Source organism: Anabrus simplex, chromosome 2, assembly GCF_040414725.1.
Source record: "Anabrus simplex isolate iqAnaSimp1 chromosome 2, ASM4041472v1, whole genome shotgun sequence".
In the NCBI taxonomy this organism is placed as follows: domain Eukaryota; kingdom Metazoa; phylum Arthropoda; class Insecta; order Orthoptera; family Tettigoniidae; genus Anabrus; species Anabrus simplex.
In genome coordinates, this window is record NC_090266.1 from 852,777,303 (window position 1) to 852,790,291 (window position 12,989).

Consider the following 12,989-nt stretch of genomic DNA (forward strand, 5'->3'; position numbering starts at 1 on the left):
TTCCGAGTATTCTCCTGCCATTGCTCTCAAGTACTTGTAATAGCACTCATTCAACCTACTTTCATGTCGGTTTCATCTAACTTGTTATTATTTCTGTTTTTTGTATTTTGTTTTTAGTTTTTTAAGTTGTTCTGCGTCCCACCGACACAAGCATATCTTATGCCGACGATGGGTCAGGAAAGGGCTAGGGGTGGGAAGAAAACAGCCGTGGCCTTAATTAAGGTACAGCCCCAGCATTTGCCTGGTGTAAAAATTGGAAACCACGGAAAATCATCTTCAGAGCTCCCGGTAGTGGAGAGAATACTGTTGATCGCAACTGCGATTTCACTGCATTAGCTTTGCTGTACCTTGATTCAATCTCACTGCACTACCATCAAGAGAGAACACGCATCCTAAATACAAGAAATGACCTACATGTTACAATTTCGTATTACCAACCTGACATTCTCTCCTGACATCACTTCAGTTTTCGAAACGCTAATTTTCATACCATACTCACTGCACATATTTTCAAGTTCCGAGATATTAGATTGCAGGTTTTCAGAACAATCTGCCATAAGACTAAGTCGTCATAGGCCAAACTGCTTACTACATCCTTCCCTGTCACTTTATGCTTTTCAGTAAATGATCCAGTCAAACTTTGAACAACATAGGTGAGAGATTACAGTCTTGTCTAACCCCTGTAAGTACGTTGAACCTAGAACTCATTCTACCATCAATTGCGGTTACGGTCGCGCAGATTTGAGCTTTTATTGGGGAGACAGTGGGCTCGAACTCCACTGTCGGCAGCCCTGAATATGGTTTCCCGTTCAGTCATGTCCCCTAAAAATAGTGACAAAATAGGAAAACAGAATTAATGTATTTTCACTCAATTTAATCCATCCAAGTACCGCTTCCAACATTTATTTTTAAATGTCTGTCTGTAAGGTCATCAGCTCAGAGGCTGATTGAATCCTCAAATAGCACCACCAAAGGTTATGCAGTTACAGGGAAACCGCAAAAACCAATGGCAAACCCCAAATGAGGCGTACTAGGCAAGATGAGGAGTGAGGTTGTTTGCCATTGCTTTCCTCACTGGACCAGAAGGTGCTACTGCACCACGACTGATCCTATGAGTAACACATTTCATAACACTCAGACACTAGTTGTGCTCCAAATGTCATTATTCAGCACTACTCATACCCGCAGCAGCTTCCATATTGTCACAGTCATGGACGAGACTGGGACTTCGGTAAATAAATAAATAATGGCGTATGGCCTCCGGAGAGGCCTAGTGCGGGTCTTTTTCTCGTAGACGGCCTATTAGGCGACCTGCATGTCTGTGAATATGAGGGCCCTACCTAGGATGATTTCTAATGCTGAATACGTCACACACCCCCAGCCCTCGAGCCATTGGAATTAACGAACTTAGGCTAAAATCCCCGACCTGGCCGGGAATCGAACCCGGGACCCTCTGGTCCAAAGACCAGCACGCTAACCATTTTAGCCATGGAACCGGACTGGGACTTCGGTGGAAGCTGCACTTTGCTCTGGCCTGTGCCAAGAGACGGATACAATACTGGTTCATGTATTGTGTCTCTTAGATCATTGGGCAACGAATTCCATGTTCGAATTGCACTGATAACAAAATATTATTGTAGATGGTGGATATTTGATTTGGTATTCTGACGATTAGGTTAGCTGCTGATCTGTTCGGGGGTTGAGAGCAACTGGAAAGAATCTGTTAGATAACAGCGTATCTGTTTTTTATATTATTTTGTGTAGTAGAAGCAACGAATAACAGCTACGGCACTGGTTTAATTTAAGCCAATTTAGCTTATGGAATGCAGAAGTTATATGATGACATTTTGGAATTTTCATTATAAAGCGGACACAAACATTTTGACCTCTTTAAAGTCTATTAGAGAGAGTGCCACTTAGTCTGCCGTGCACGATGTCACAATGGTCAAACAGAGGCATTATTAGCTGTTGAACCAACTGCTTTGTGGCCTTGAATGGGAGTAAATCTTTCATTCTTCTAAGTGAATGAAGGGAGGAAAAGTACTCCTTGGTATATACCTGTTAAATGTTTTGTCCATTCAAAATATTAGTCCAGCATTAATCCTAAATATTTAACTTCACTTTTAAAAGGAACAATGGTTCCATTCAAAGTTATTGGAAAATATTTACGTTCATTAAGTGATAATGGGCATTGATTGTGCCTATCTTTATAGCTTGAGATTTCACGGGATTCGTTCTAAGTCCGTTTAGTCTAGTCCACTGTTCGACACGCTCAAGGTCTTTTTTTTTCTTTTCTTGCCAGGGGCTTTACGTCGCACCGACACAGATAGGTCTTATGGCGACGATGGGATAGGAAAGGCCTAGGAGTTGGAAGGAAGCGGCCGTGGCCTTAATTAAGGTACAGCCCCAGCATTTGCCTGGTGTGAAAATGGGAAACCACGGAAAACCATTTTCAGGGCTGCCGATAGTGGGATTCGAACCTACTATCTCCCGGATGCAAGCTTACAGCCGCGCGCCTCTACGCGCACGGCCAACTCGCCCGGTACGACAACATTTATTGTTGATAATTTCGTGTGCAGCAGTTCTACTAGTCACCAATACATTCTTTGGTCCAGGTATTACAGCTCTTTATTGGTTATTTCCAAATGAAGTCACTTTTCTGCGTTGAAATATTCCTCACGTAGATCGAATATTCCGTTATTTCAACTAGGGCCGTGACAGTCAGTGACTTAATTGCAGGCTCCTGACCAAGGTAGCCGCGCTTTCAATCCGGCCTGGGACCAATGATCTAGATGTTAGGCCCCTTTAAACAACAAGCATCATCATTATTATTATTATCATCATTATCATCATCATCATCATCATCATCATTACCATCAATCCTGACCAATGCATGAGAGAATTTTGAAATGAAATCTCGTCCTGTGTTTCGAATTCCATGTAAAACTTGAGGACCCGAGACCATGGCCTTCATTAAGGTACAGCCCCAGAATTTGCCTAGTGTGAAAATGGGAAACCACGAAATACCATTTTTAAGACTTCCAACTATGGTGTTCGAGCCCACTATCACTCGAATGCAAGTTTACAAGTATGTGACTGAGTGAGTTGGCCGTGCGGTTAGGGGTACGTAGCTGTGACCTTTGGGAGATAGCGGGTTCAAACCTCACTGTCGGATGCCCTGAAGAGGGTTTTCCATGGTTTATCATGTTCACGCCAAGCAAATGCTGGAACTGTACCTTAATTAAGGCTACGGCCGCTACCTTCCCAGTCCTAGCCCTTTCCCATCGCTCCGTCACAGAGAACCTTCGTTGGGTTAGTGCGACGTTAAACAAGTAGCAAGAAAAGAAAGATGTGTAGTAACGTATTTGAGTTACAAGCTAAAACAGGATCCTTAACTTCCTCCATGACAAGGCCAGACCACACGCAGCAGGAGTTGTACGGAGGCAACTTCAGCGCATGTGGTGGGAAGTGCCGGAACACCCACCTTAGACACCGGACCTGTCTCCGGGCAATTTTGACCTCAACCCCAAACTGAAAGAAGCATTCCGTGGGAGACGGTTTAGAACAGGATAGGACACTGACAACGCTGCGGAACGTGAGATTGCTAATTCACACATGGTGAGGTGACTGGCATCAGACATCTTCCGCATCGTGTTGTGAACAATCTAGGGGGCTATTTCGAGAGTTTGCCGTAAATGTTACTGTAGGCCTACTATTTGAGAATAAGCATTATGTAGTACAAGGATTACATGGCTGACAGATTTCTCGCTTTATATCTCACACCCGGTACATTTCACAGCACCTTACGCTCCCTACTCCAGTACGTATATTTCAGTTTGTCTGGTAGGTTCCGCATTCGTGCGGAAAAAGATACTTGCCACACATATGCCCCAATTATTATTATTATTATTATTAATGTTATTTAATTAATAAGAATTAATGTTATTTGTTTTACGTCCCACTAACTACTCTTTTACGGTTTTCGGAGACGCCGAGTTGCCAGAATTTAGTCCCGCAGGAGTTCTTTTACGTGCCAGTAAATCTACCGACACGAGGCTGACGTATTTGAGCACCTTCAAATACCACCGGACTAAGCCAGGATCGAACCTGCCAAGTTGGGGTCAGAAGGCCAGCGCCTTAACCGTCTGACCCACTCAGCCCGGAATTATTATTATTATTATTATTATTATTATTATTATTATTATTATTATTATTATTATTATTATTATTATTATTATTACGGAGATTATTCGTGGAGCAGAAAGGGATGAAAGAAGGTGCGGGCTTGAATGAGTCTAACTACAATATCAAGAATTGAATTAAAATTTTACCAAAGGTTATATTTCTTTAGAATTTCAAAAATCAACAAATAACAACATGACAGGTACAATTAGCAATCATGAAACGAGACTTGGAAAAGTCCAAGATTCAGAACTTTAACAATTTAGGGCTTCAAGCCCCTAGTTTACAAATTTACAATTGAAAGTGGTATTATTCAGTTAAGGGCAGAAAACCCCTAATTCAAGAGCGCTTGCTCCCTGAATTACAATATCTAGCCTTCCAGAGGCACTCTTTACTGTTACAAAACTTTGAAAAGAGCTTACAGGCTGTCACACCCACTCTAACTAAAGAACACACATAGTGAATCACGACCATCGTAGGGAAACAAATTAGCCGTGGATCCCCGATCAGGAAGGGCGGAAGACACAGCCCTGAGCTGAAAACGTTATTCTCCTCAAACAATTCAAGCTAGCAACTAACACTATTTCGAGTAAAAATCCGTATAAATGATAGATGAGAATTTATTGTAATGTAACGTAAATCGAAGGGATTAATTAAATGAAATAACCAGTAATATTAACAGGGTAATACAGAGATACTCGGCGTCAGCTCAAATGACAATCTTACCAAGGTTTCGTGACCTCATCTTTTCTTACACGCATAGGGCACAGTTACTCTTGAGATGTTAGCATTTATTCAACCACTGACCTCGCTACTCAAAACTGCGAGCTGAATATCATTTACTAAATCTTTATTCGATCTTTCCTTCGGCGAGGAATAGAAACTCAATTTCAAGCGTGGGAGTCATTTATCTATATCACACCCCCTTTTTCCTTTCTTCTATTTATTTAACAATACCGCTCTCATATCGATTCTCACACACCAAGGAGCAGATAAAATAATAAAGTGATTAAATCAGAGAACTGACGGACCAAGGAAATTATCCACGAGGGGCAAAGACAATGCTCCAAGGAGCAATGAACGGAAAACAAAACAATAAGAGTAACATGGACCTGCCCATGGCCATGAAAGAAATAAATCTGCCACCTGGGCAACTGCCCTAAATGCAGATCAGGATTGATTGATTGATTGATTGATTGATTGATTGATTGATTGATTGATTGATTGATTGATTGATTGATTGATTGATTGATTGATTGATTGATTGATTGATTGATTGATTGATTGATTGATTGATTGATTGATTGATTGATTGATTGATTGATTGATTGATTGATTGATTGATTGATTGATTGATTGATTGATTGATTGATTGATTGATTGATTGATTGATTGATTGATTGATTGATTGATTGATTGATTGATTGATTGATTGATTGATTGATTGATTGATTGATTGATTGATTGATTGATTGATTGATCGATTGATTGATTGATTGATTGATTGATTGATTGATTGATTGATTGATTGATTGATTGATTGATTGATTGATTGATTGATTGATTGATTGATTGATTGATTGATTGATTGATTGATTGATTGATTGATTGATTGATTGATTGAAACCTACACGGCGAGTTCCAGGTCGTAAACGACTAGGACGCACACGAAACAAAATAAAGACTTCGCACCCAAGAGAAAAAGAGGCGCGATAAGAAACAAATAGGCATTAATTCAACAGACCGATACGTCATCTTGGCACTCAGCTCATTCATCTACACATTCATTCAATCACGAGATCCTTTTGCCCCCAAAGGCAAATAATTCCGGCAGATTGACGCGAGTAAATAAGATCAAGGCAACTCGTAGAGTGCAATTCAACATTTCATCAATAAGGTCTCACGTCAATAGTAGATATATAGCTCACCTAGGGCAAAGAACAGTAGGACGTTTGTGACCCCACGGTCACGCATAGATCCATCACCTACATACTGTGTACGGCTAGAATAGACATTCCGGGCGACACACAGACCATACCTCCAAATAATGGCAAAATGTTTCATCGAGAAACTCATTTAAAATAAACAGAGACCAGAATTTGACGCACCACAATCACCTTCTCAACTCACACACATGCCATTCTCGCCCCGAGTACCAAGATGGACTTCGGTCGGCCATAATAAAAAAGAAAAAGAAAACTGATAATATACAAATAAATCAAATTCAAAATTTCCCATATTTTCTGTTTGGACACCCCTTAGGGGCTGCCTATTGCGGTGCCAGTACCGATGCGCTATGTAGCGCTCCTCACCTGGCCTGTTGTAGAAAATAAGGTATAAGAATAATAAGTATATGAGAGTTGATAATAGTAATAATAATAATAATAATAATAAAAAGAAAATGGTGAAGTTTTTAACTGTAATTGATTGCGGTTATGTGGGAATATGGTAAAACGCTACATTATCCGCAGAGTGCCATGGCTTTGTTGGAATATATCTAAATTTATGTGGTCCAGCTGCAGGGGCCGAGTCCGGATGGTGACCCATCCAAACTCTGACCACGCCCGATGTTTCTTGACTATATCGGGCCCTGTCGCTGGGTTGTATGCTAGAATAGGATGCTATTCTTGTGTGTCGGTTGTTTGTGACACTCGCAATTTAGATTGACAGCATTTGTTTTGCGTTTAGCCTTTCGGTATTGCTCATATTATGCGACCCGCCTCGGCGGTCCTTGGTTCGTGGCAGAGGTTACAAAAACGGTCCTTATCTTGTTGTGTGTGTGTGACTGTTTAGGTTGAATGTTTTGTGGGGCATTATGTGTTAGTGTATTTTAGTCTGGATTTTGTAGTATGTCTTTTATTAGAAATATGTATTTGGGTAAACGGTGAATTTTGTCGTGACGGTCTGGTTCGTATTGGCCTGGAGATCTGATTAATGGGTTGTTATGTTGCTGTGTTTTGTTGTAGAAGTTCGTTGCTTGGTCGAGAGCGAAGTCTAGTATGTATGGTGTTTTTGTAATGGTGTGTAGATCTGCGATGCTTGTGGTGAAGTATTTAACTGCTAGTTTTAGTGCCCAGTTTTGTATGTACTGTAATTTTTGAATAGTTGTTCTGGAGAGAAAGTCTATTGCTGGTAGTGCGTATGTCATGATTGGTCTTATGAATGAGGTGTAGATTAGTAGTACGTTCTTTCTGGATAATGAGCTGCGGCTGTGTATGAGTGGATAGAGTGTTAGTATTTGTTGTTTAGCTCTCTTGAGTGTTTGGTTTACGTGTTCTTGTTAGTTCAATCTTGTGTCTAGTGTGACTCCTAGGTATTTGTGTTTGGGAACCCATTCGATGTTCTGATTTAGTAGTGTTAATTGTTGTTGGGGGCGTCGAATTCTGCGTGAAAAGTGTACTGCTTTTGTTTTCTGTATGTTGACCTGTATTTTCCAATTGGTGAGCCAGGGTTCGAGTTGTTGTAGGTGTTGCTGTAGGTGTTCTGTAGCTAGGTCTGGGTTTCTGCTTTTGGCGAGAATTGCTGTGTCGTCGGCGTAGATGGCTGTAAGGGTGCGTGTGTTGCGTGGGATATCATTTATGTATTGTAAAAACAGGGTCGGGCCGATAATACTGCCTTGTGGCACGCCTGCCTGTATGTTTTTAAGCTGTGAGTTAGTTCCGTCTAAGTGTACGAAGAATTTTCTGTTTGTGAGGTATTGGTTTATGATTTTAATGTATGTAGGGTGTAATTGTAGTTTTATTAGTTTGTATATAAGGTATGGGTGGTGTACTTTGTCAAAGGCTTGTGTATAATCTAGGAAAATTGCAGCTGTGCCTTGGTGATGTTGGAATCCTTGTGATATGTATTCCGTAACTCTTAGTAGCTGTTGTGTGGTTGAGTGCTGGGGTTTGAATCCGAATTGTTCATTAATTAGTTATTATAAATTGTATGTTTTATCCTGTTATGAATTATTTTTTCGAAGACTTTAGAGATTATGCTTAGTAGGCTTATGGGACGGTAGTTAGCTGGATTTTTGTGATCTTTACCTGGTTTGGGGAAACAGATTATTTTAGCTATTTTCCACTGGTGTGGAAAATATTCTAGGTTTAGCATTGCGTTAAATATGTTTGTTAGGATGTTTATCATGTTATTGTTAAGGTTTTTTAACAGTAATGATGGTATTCCAACTTCCCCTGGAGCTTTATTATTAGGTAATTTTTTAATAATGTTCTGAATTTCAATAGGTTTAAATTGGGGGACGGGTGAGGAGTTTGGTGTGTTTAGGTAGTTTATTACTTTGGTTTTTACTTTTTCATCGTGGGCGTTGTTTATTAGCTGAGTGTTCAAAATGTTACATTACCGCCTATATCATTGATCGAAGCACGCAAATGATGCAGAGTTTAGCACAGTTTTAAACTTATAAAACATCCGTATGAAAAGAAAAAACGCCGCTCCTGTGTGTGTGTGACCCATCTCTTAATTCACGAGCATAAATAGCACAACATTTACTTCAAGGAGAACATATTGAAAAGGTCTCGCCGAGAAAAGATCCTTCTCGCTCGCGACAGAGGAAAGCTGCCCTCTGTCGACAGAAGGTCGAAATATATTTACTATTGGAACAGTCAGATACCTACTCTTGGAGACATCGGTAAAATCACATTAGAAACCACGCTAAATTAGCATGTTTCAAGCCTCTCAGTTTCTTTCAGCCTACTCAAGACAACATTACATGAAAATCTGACAATCCCTGGCCTCTCAAGGCACTATTTACAAATTGCAATATTTTTTTTTATATAGGGGTCTTTGCCAAAAAAAAAATTGAACGGGTTAAATAAACGGCCCGAACACAAACTGAATGGAGGCGAACTCTGCGCTCCAGATAATGAAACATTAAAACCTATAGGGCTCTCGGCCGACGAAACTGGGGCTATTCCCAAACTACTGAGGTGGCTCGAATGGAAATAACTTTAATACATGACAGAAACGAGATTTTTTTTTTTTTTTTTTTTTTTTGCTAGTTGCTTTACGTCGCGCCGACACAGATAGGTCTTATGGCAACGATGGGACGGGGAAGGGCAGGGAGTGGGAAGGAAGCGGCCGTGGCCTTAATTAAGGTACAGCCCCTGGTGTGAAAATGGGAAACCACGGAAAACCATTTTCAGGGCTGCCGACAGTGGGGTTCGAACCTACTATCTCCCGAATACTGGATACTGGCCGCACTTAAACGACTGCAGCTATCGAGCTCGGTAAACAGAAACGAGAGGTTGCGAAAACGTAGCCACCTCAAACCAAAATGAAGGGGAGCTCGATAGGGTAACTCACTCTCTATCCCCGATTTACAGTTAAAACTTAGTGAGAATTTTACATTAGCCAAAAGATGATTTATATTTTAGAACGGTTTGTTACATAGTTAAAGATTCGGACCTTTCCCTCGGATTAAGCTGCGGAGGTAGCTACAGAAAAGAGAATTTATGTGGCCATTACCTTGTAGATGTTCTGTCGGCCGAAGAAAGAGGCGCCCCGCCTCCTGCCTTAACACACACACACACACACACACAGAGAAAGACGATGGTCAATTGACAAGAAAACATGAAAAGCCGCAGTTTATATACCCTCAGGGTAGGTTCGAGAGGATTCTGGGCTAATCCGTACACACCCTCTCAATTTTATCGCTTAAACTCAAAAGCTACACTCAAAATCGAACAAGAAGGCTGTGATAGTTTGAAAATTAATTACAGAAACTTTTCATTGGCCAGATTCAAAACTGGCGGAATGAGACAGAAGAGTTGCAAACCTGGAGTTACAAAAAAAAAGAATGAAAGTTGAGAAAACCTATAAACACAAAATTTATTTCAATAACAACTTCCTATACTTTGCACCATAGTGCATGATCATAGTTTTTTGGTGGTGTCATCTGTGGAGAAATGTTCAAACTTCTTGATGTATAGCAAACAAAACAAGGAGAAATTCAGTCAGTTTAGGAAACTTCACAATAACAAAATTAATATTTCCGTGGTGATATCTTCTGATTTAAGTTCCAAATTCATATAGTATCAGTTTTACCTTTTGGTCGATAGATGAGTTTATTAAGGCAGTAATTTTGAATGAGCGGAGTTGAGGTGTACCTCCAAACACAATTATTATTATTATTATTATTATTATTATTATTATTATTATTATTATTATTATTATTATTATTATTATTATTATTATTATTATTATTATTATTAAGTTTTATTAAGTTTTACTATTGAAAAGTAACCTTACAGTATCCGTCATTCGTCATGAAGTTAAGTCAGACCTTTCAGGACTATAATACTAGACTATATCTTGCCTCTTCTAATAGACCAGTGGGTATTACGTCTCATCAAACTGTGCATAATACTGATGTTATTATTCGAACGATTCATATCAAAGGAAAGCAATTTCCCCCAATTAATTATTTCAATTATCGGAATGTTTTATTCGTAGATTGCAGTTTGATTTTTGTTCTTTATTTTTGTCACACTGTTACGGTATGGTTTTATTATGTTTTCATTTATGTCGTGTTCGTTTTTGCTACACAATTTCATTGTGTTGAAATGAACTTTAAAATTAACGTCAGAATTCAATGTCCACATCACAGACATAAATGAGGGAGACACCCGGAGAGTTTTCTGCAGTTTTCGTTAGTGAGGTAACTGGAATCGGATCATAGGTGATCTGACCTCCTGACTAAATTAAAAGTCTTCGCAGAACAATGTTCTAACATTCCTAAGCTTTATTTTATATTTGAATGTCCAGTTTTTACGTCAACCCCAAATGTACGTCATTTGAATGAAAGCTTTTAGACCATCTGTACAATTTTGATGGTCGTACAATAGAATTTATTTGAACCTTCCAATCATTTAGTACCTCCTTTTGAAATAATCAACGCTAGCATCACAACGAATGACTATCCTTAGACGCTATAAGTAACAAAGCTGCTTAGTTAGAGTCAATTAATAAACCGTCATTTCCAGTCTGTCAGTTATTAATCGATTAATCGATTTCCAAATTAATTTAAACGTGCAATCTTTTAAAAGTAAACTCACGTCATCACACTTATCGATGTGATGCAACTCTTTTCAGGCGCACGCCTGCTGATTTCAAATATCTGGCAAGATTGTGAATCGATTCCTGGTCTCGCAGGATGACAGCTAATGGTACTTACGGAACTGGGCAATTTAGATCATGTAAAAAAGGGTACGTTAGATAGAAATGAAACTTGAAATAAATAAAAGCTAGTATTTAAACATCTGCTAATAACCTGAAATGAAACGCGTAGAAATGTGCATAAGATGACATACAGCACAGGTTCTCAAACTATTATGAGAGTGTACCCTTCACTGATGGCTAAAAGTGCAATGTACTCCCTTGAAAATCCTTAAATGATAGGTGTAAAAGTAATGAGTACCTGGCTAATTGTTAAGGCATTTTAATTGTTTATAAACCATTGTTTTAAATACACAGCGTAAATAACACGAAATTGTGAAATTAAGTACATTTTTACAACACATCACAAGATATGTAAGAGTTTGTGCCTGTATCAAGTATGATACAATGCTGATAAAGTAACACAGGATAACCTGTTTGTATGGAAGTTCCAGAAAACGCTTGATTTTACCCCCAATATCAAAATTAATAAATAAAGATGAAACATTTTCGATCTTAATTGTAGAATTCAGATATTGCGAACCATCAACATTTCAATGGCGTGGGTGTGCCTGCGTGACGTGGCAGAGTTTTCTGATGTGTCGTAGTCCAGTTGAAACTTTCAAGTGAAAAGTGGTCAATATAGCACTATACATATTTAACTTGCTTCTTATTTATTTCCGTTTTTCGATTTTTCTTCATTTTTTTCCCTGAAGGCTGCTCGCGTACCCCAATGAAAGTCTCAACCGTACTCCTAGGGGTACACGTACCACAGTTTGATATCCATGATATAGAGGTTACAAAAAAAATGAAAGCACTTACAAGAGAAAGTCTAGTGTATATGAGCATAAAATACTGTAAATTGTTACGGAATGGGAAAGGTGGAAGACCCCGCGAAATCCATACTGACGTAAATAACTTGTTCAGTAGTAGTAGTAGTAGTGGTGGTGGTAGTAGTAGTACTTGACTGTTGATGTCGTGAACTCATTCACGGGACCTTCAGTTTTACGTCGAATCCGAACCGCAGGACGTGACATTCCTCTTCAAAGATTCCACATACTCTTGCGGGGATACAATAACGACAACCATGATGGAAGGCCAGAGCGGATGACACTCAGTTATCCCAGTCCTTCTATATGATTATTATTATTATTATTATTATTATTATTATTATTATTATTATTATTAGCATTGTTCTTTATCCCGCTGTTTCTGAGATACTTTGCATATACAAGTTATTTCTTTTTTGTATGTTACAGAAGAACAAGGATATGATGAGCGATCTGGTGGGCAACTGTAAATTCAAGAATGGTGAGTATTGTTGAAAACTGACTACATAACTGTTAGTGATAGCCACTTGATATCTGTTGAGATGGGAGAATGCGTATGTCATTTAAGAATGTATGACTATTAACCTATAAGATAAAAAGTGCGAAACCATTGTCTCCAACAGTGATCCCTTTCTCTGACATCTGGTAGAGTGAAGTGGAGCGTCGAAATTGACACACAGGCAGCTTAGATGGCGTCAAGTCAAAATGCCTGCATACGGTGTTTGAGACCATACGATTATTATTATTATTATTATTATTATTATTATTATTATTATTATTATTATTATTATTATTATTATTACTATTATTATTATTATTTAG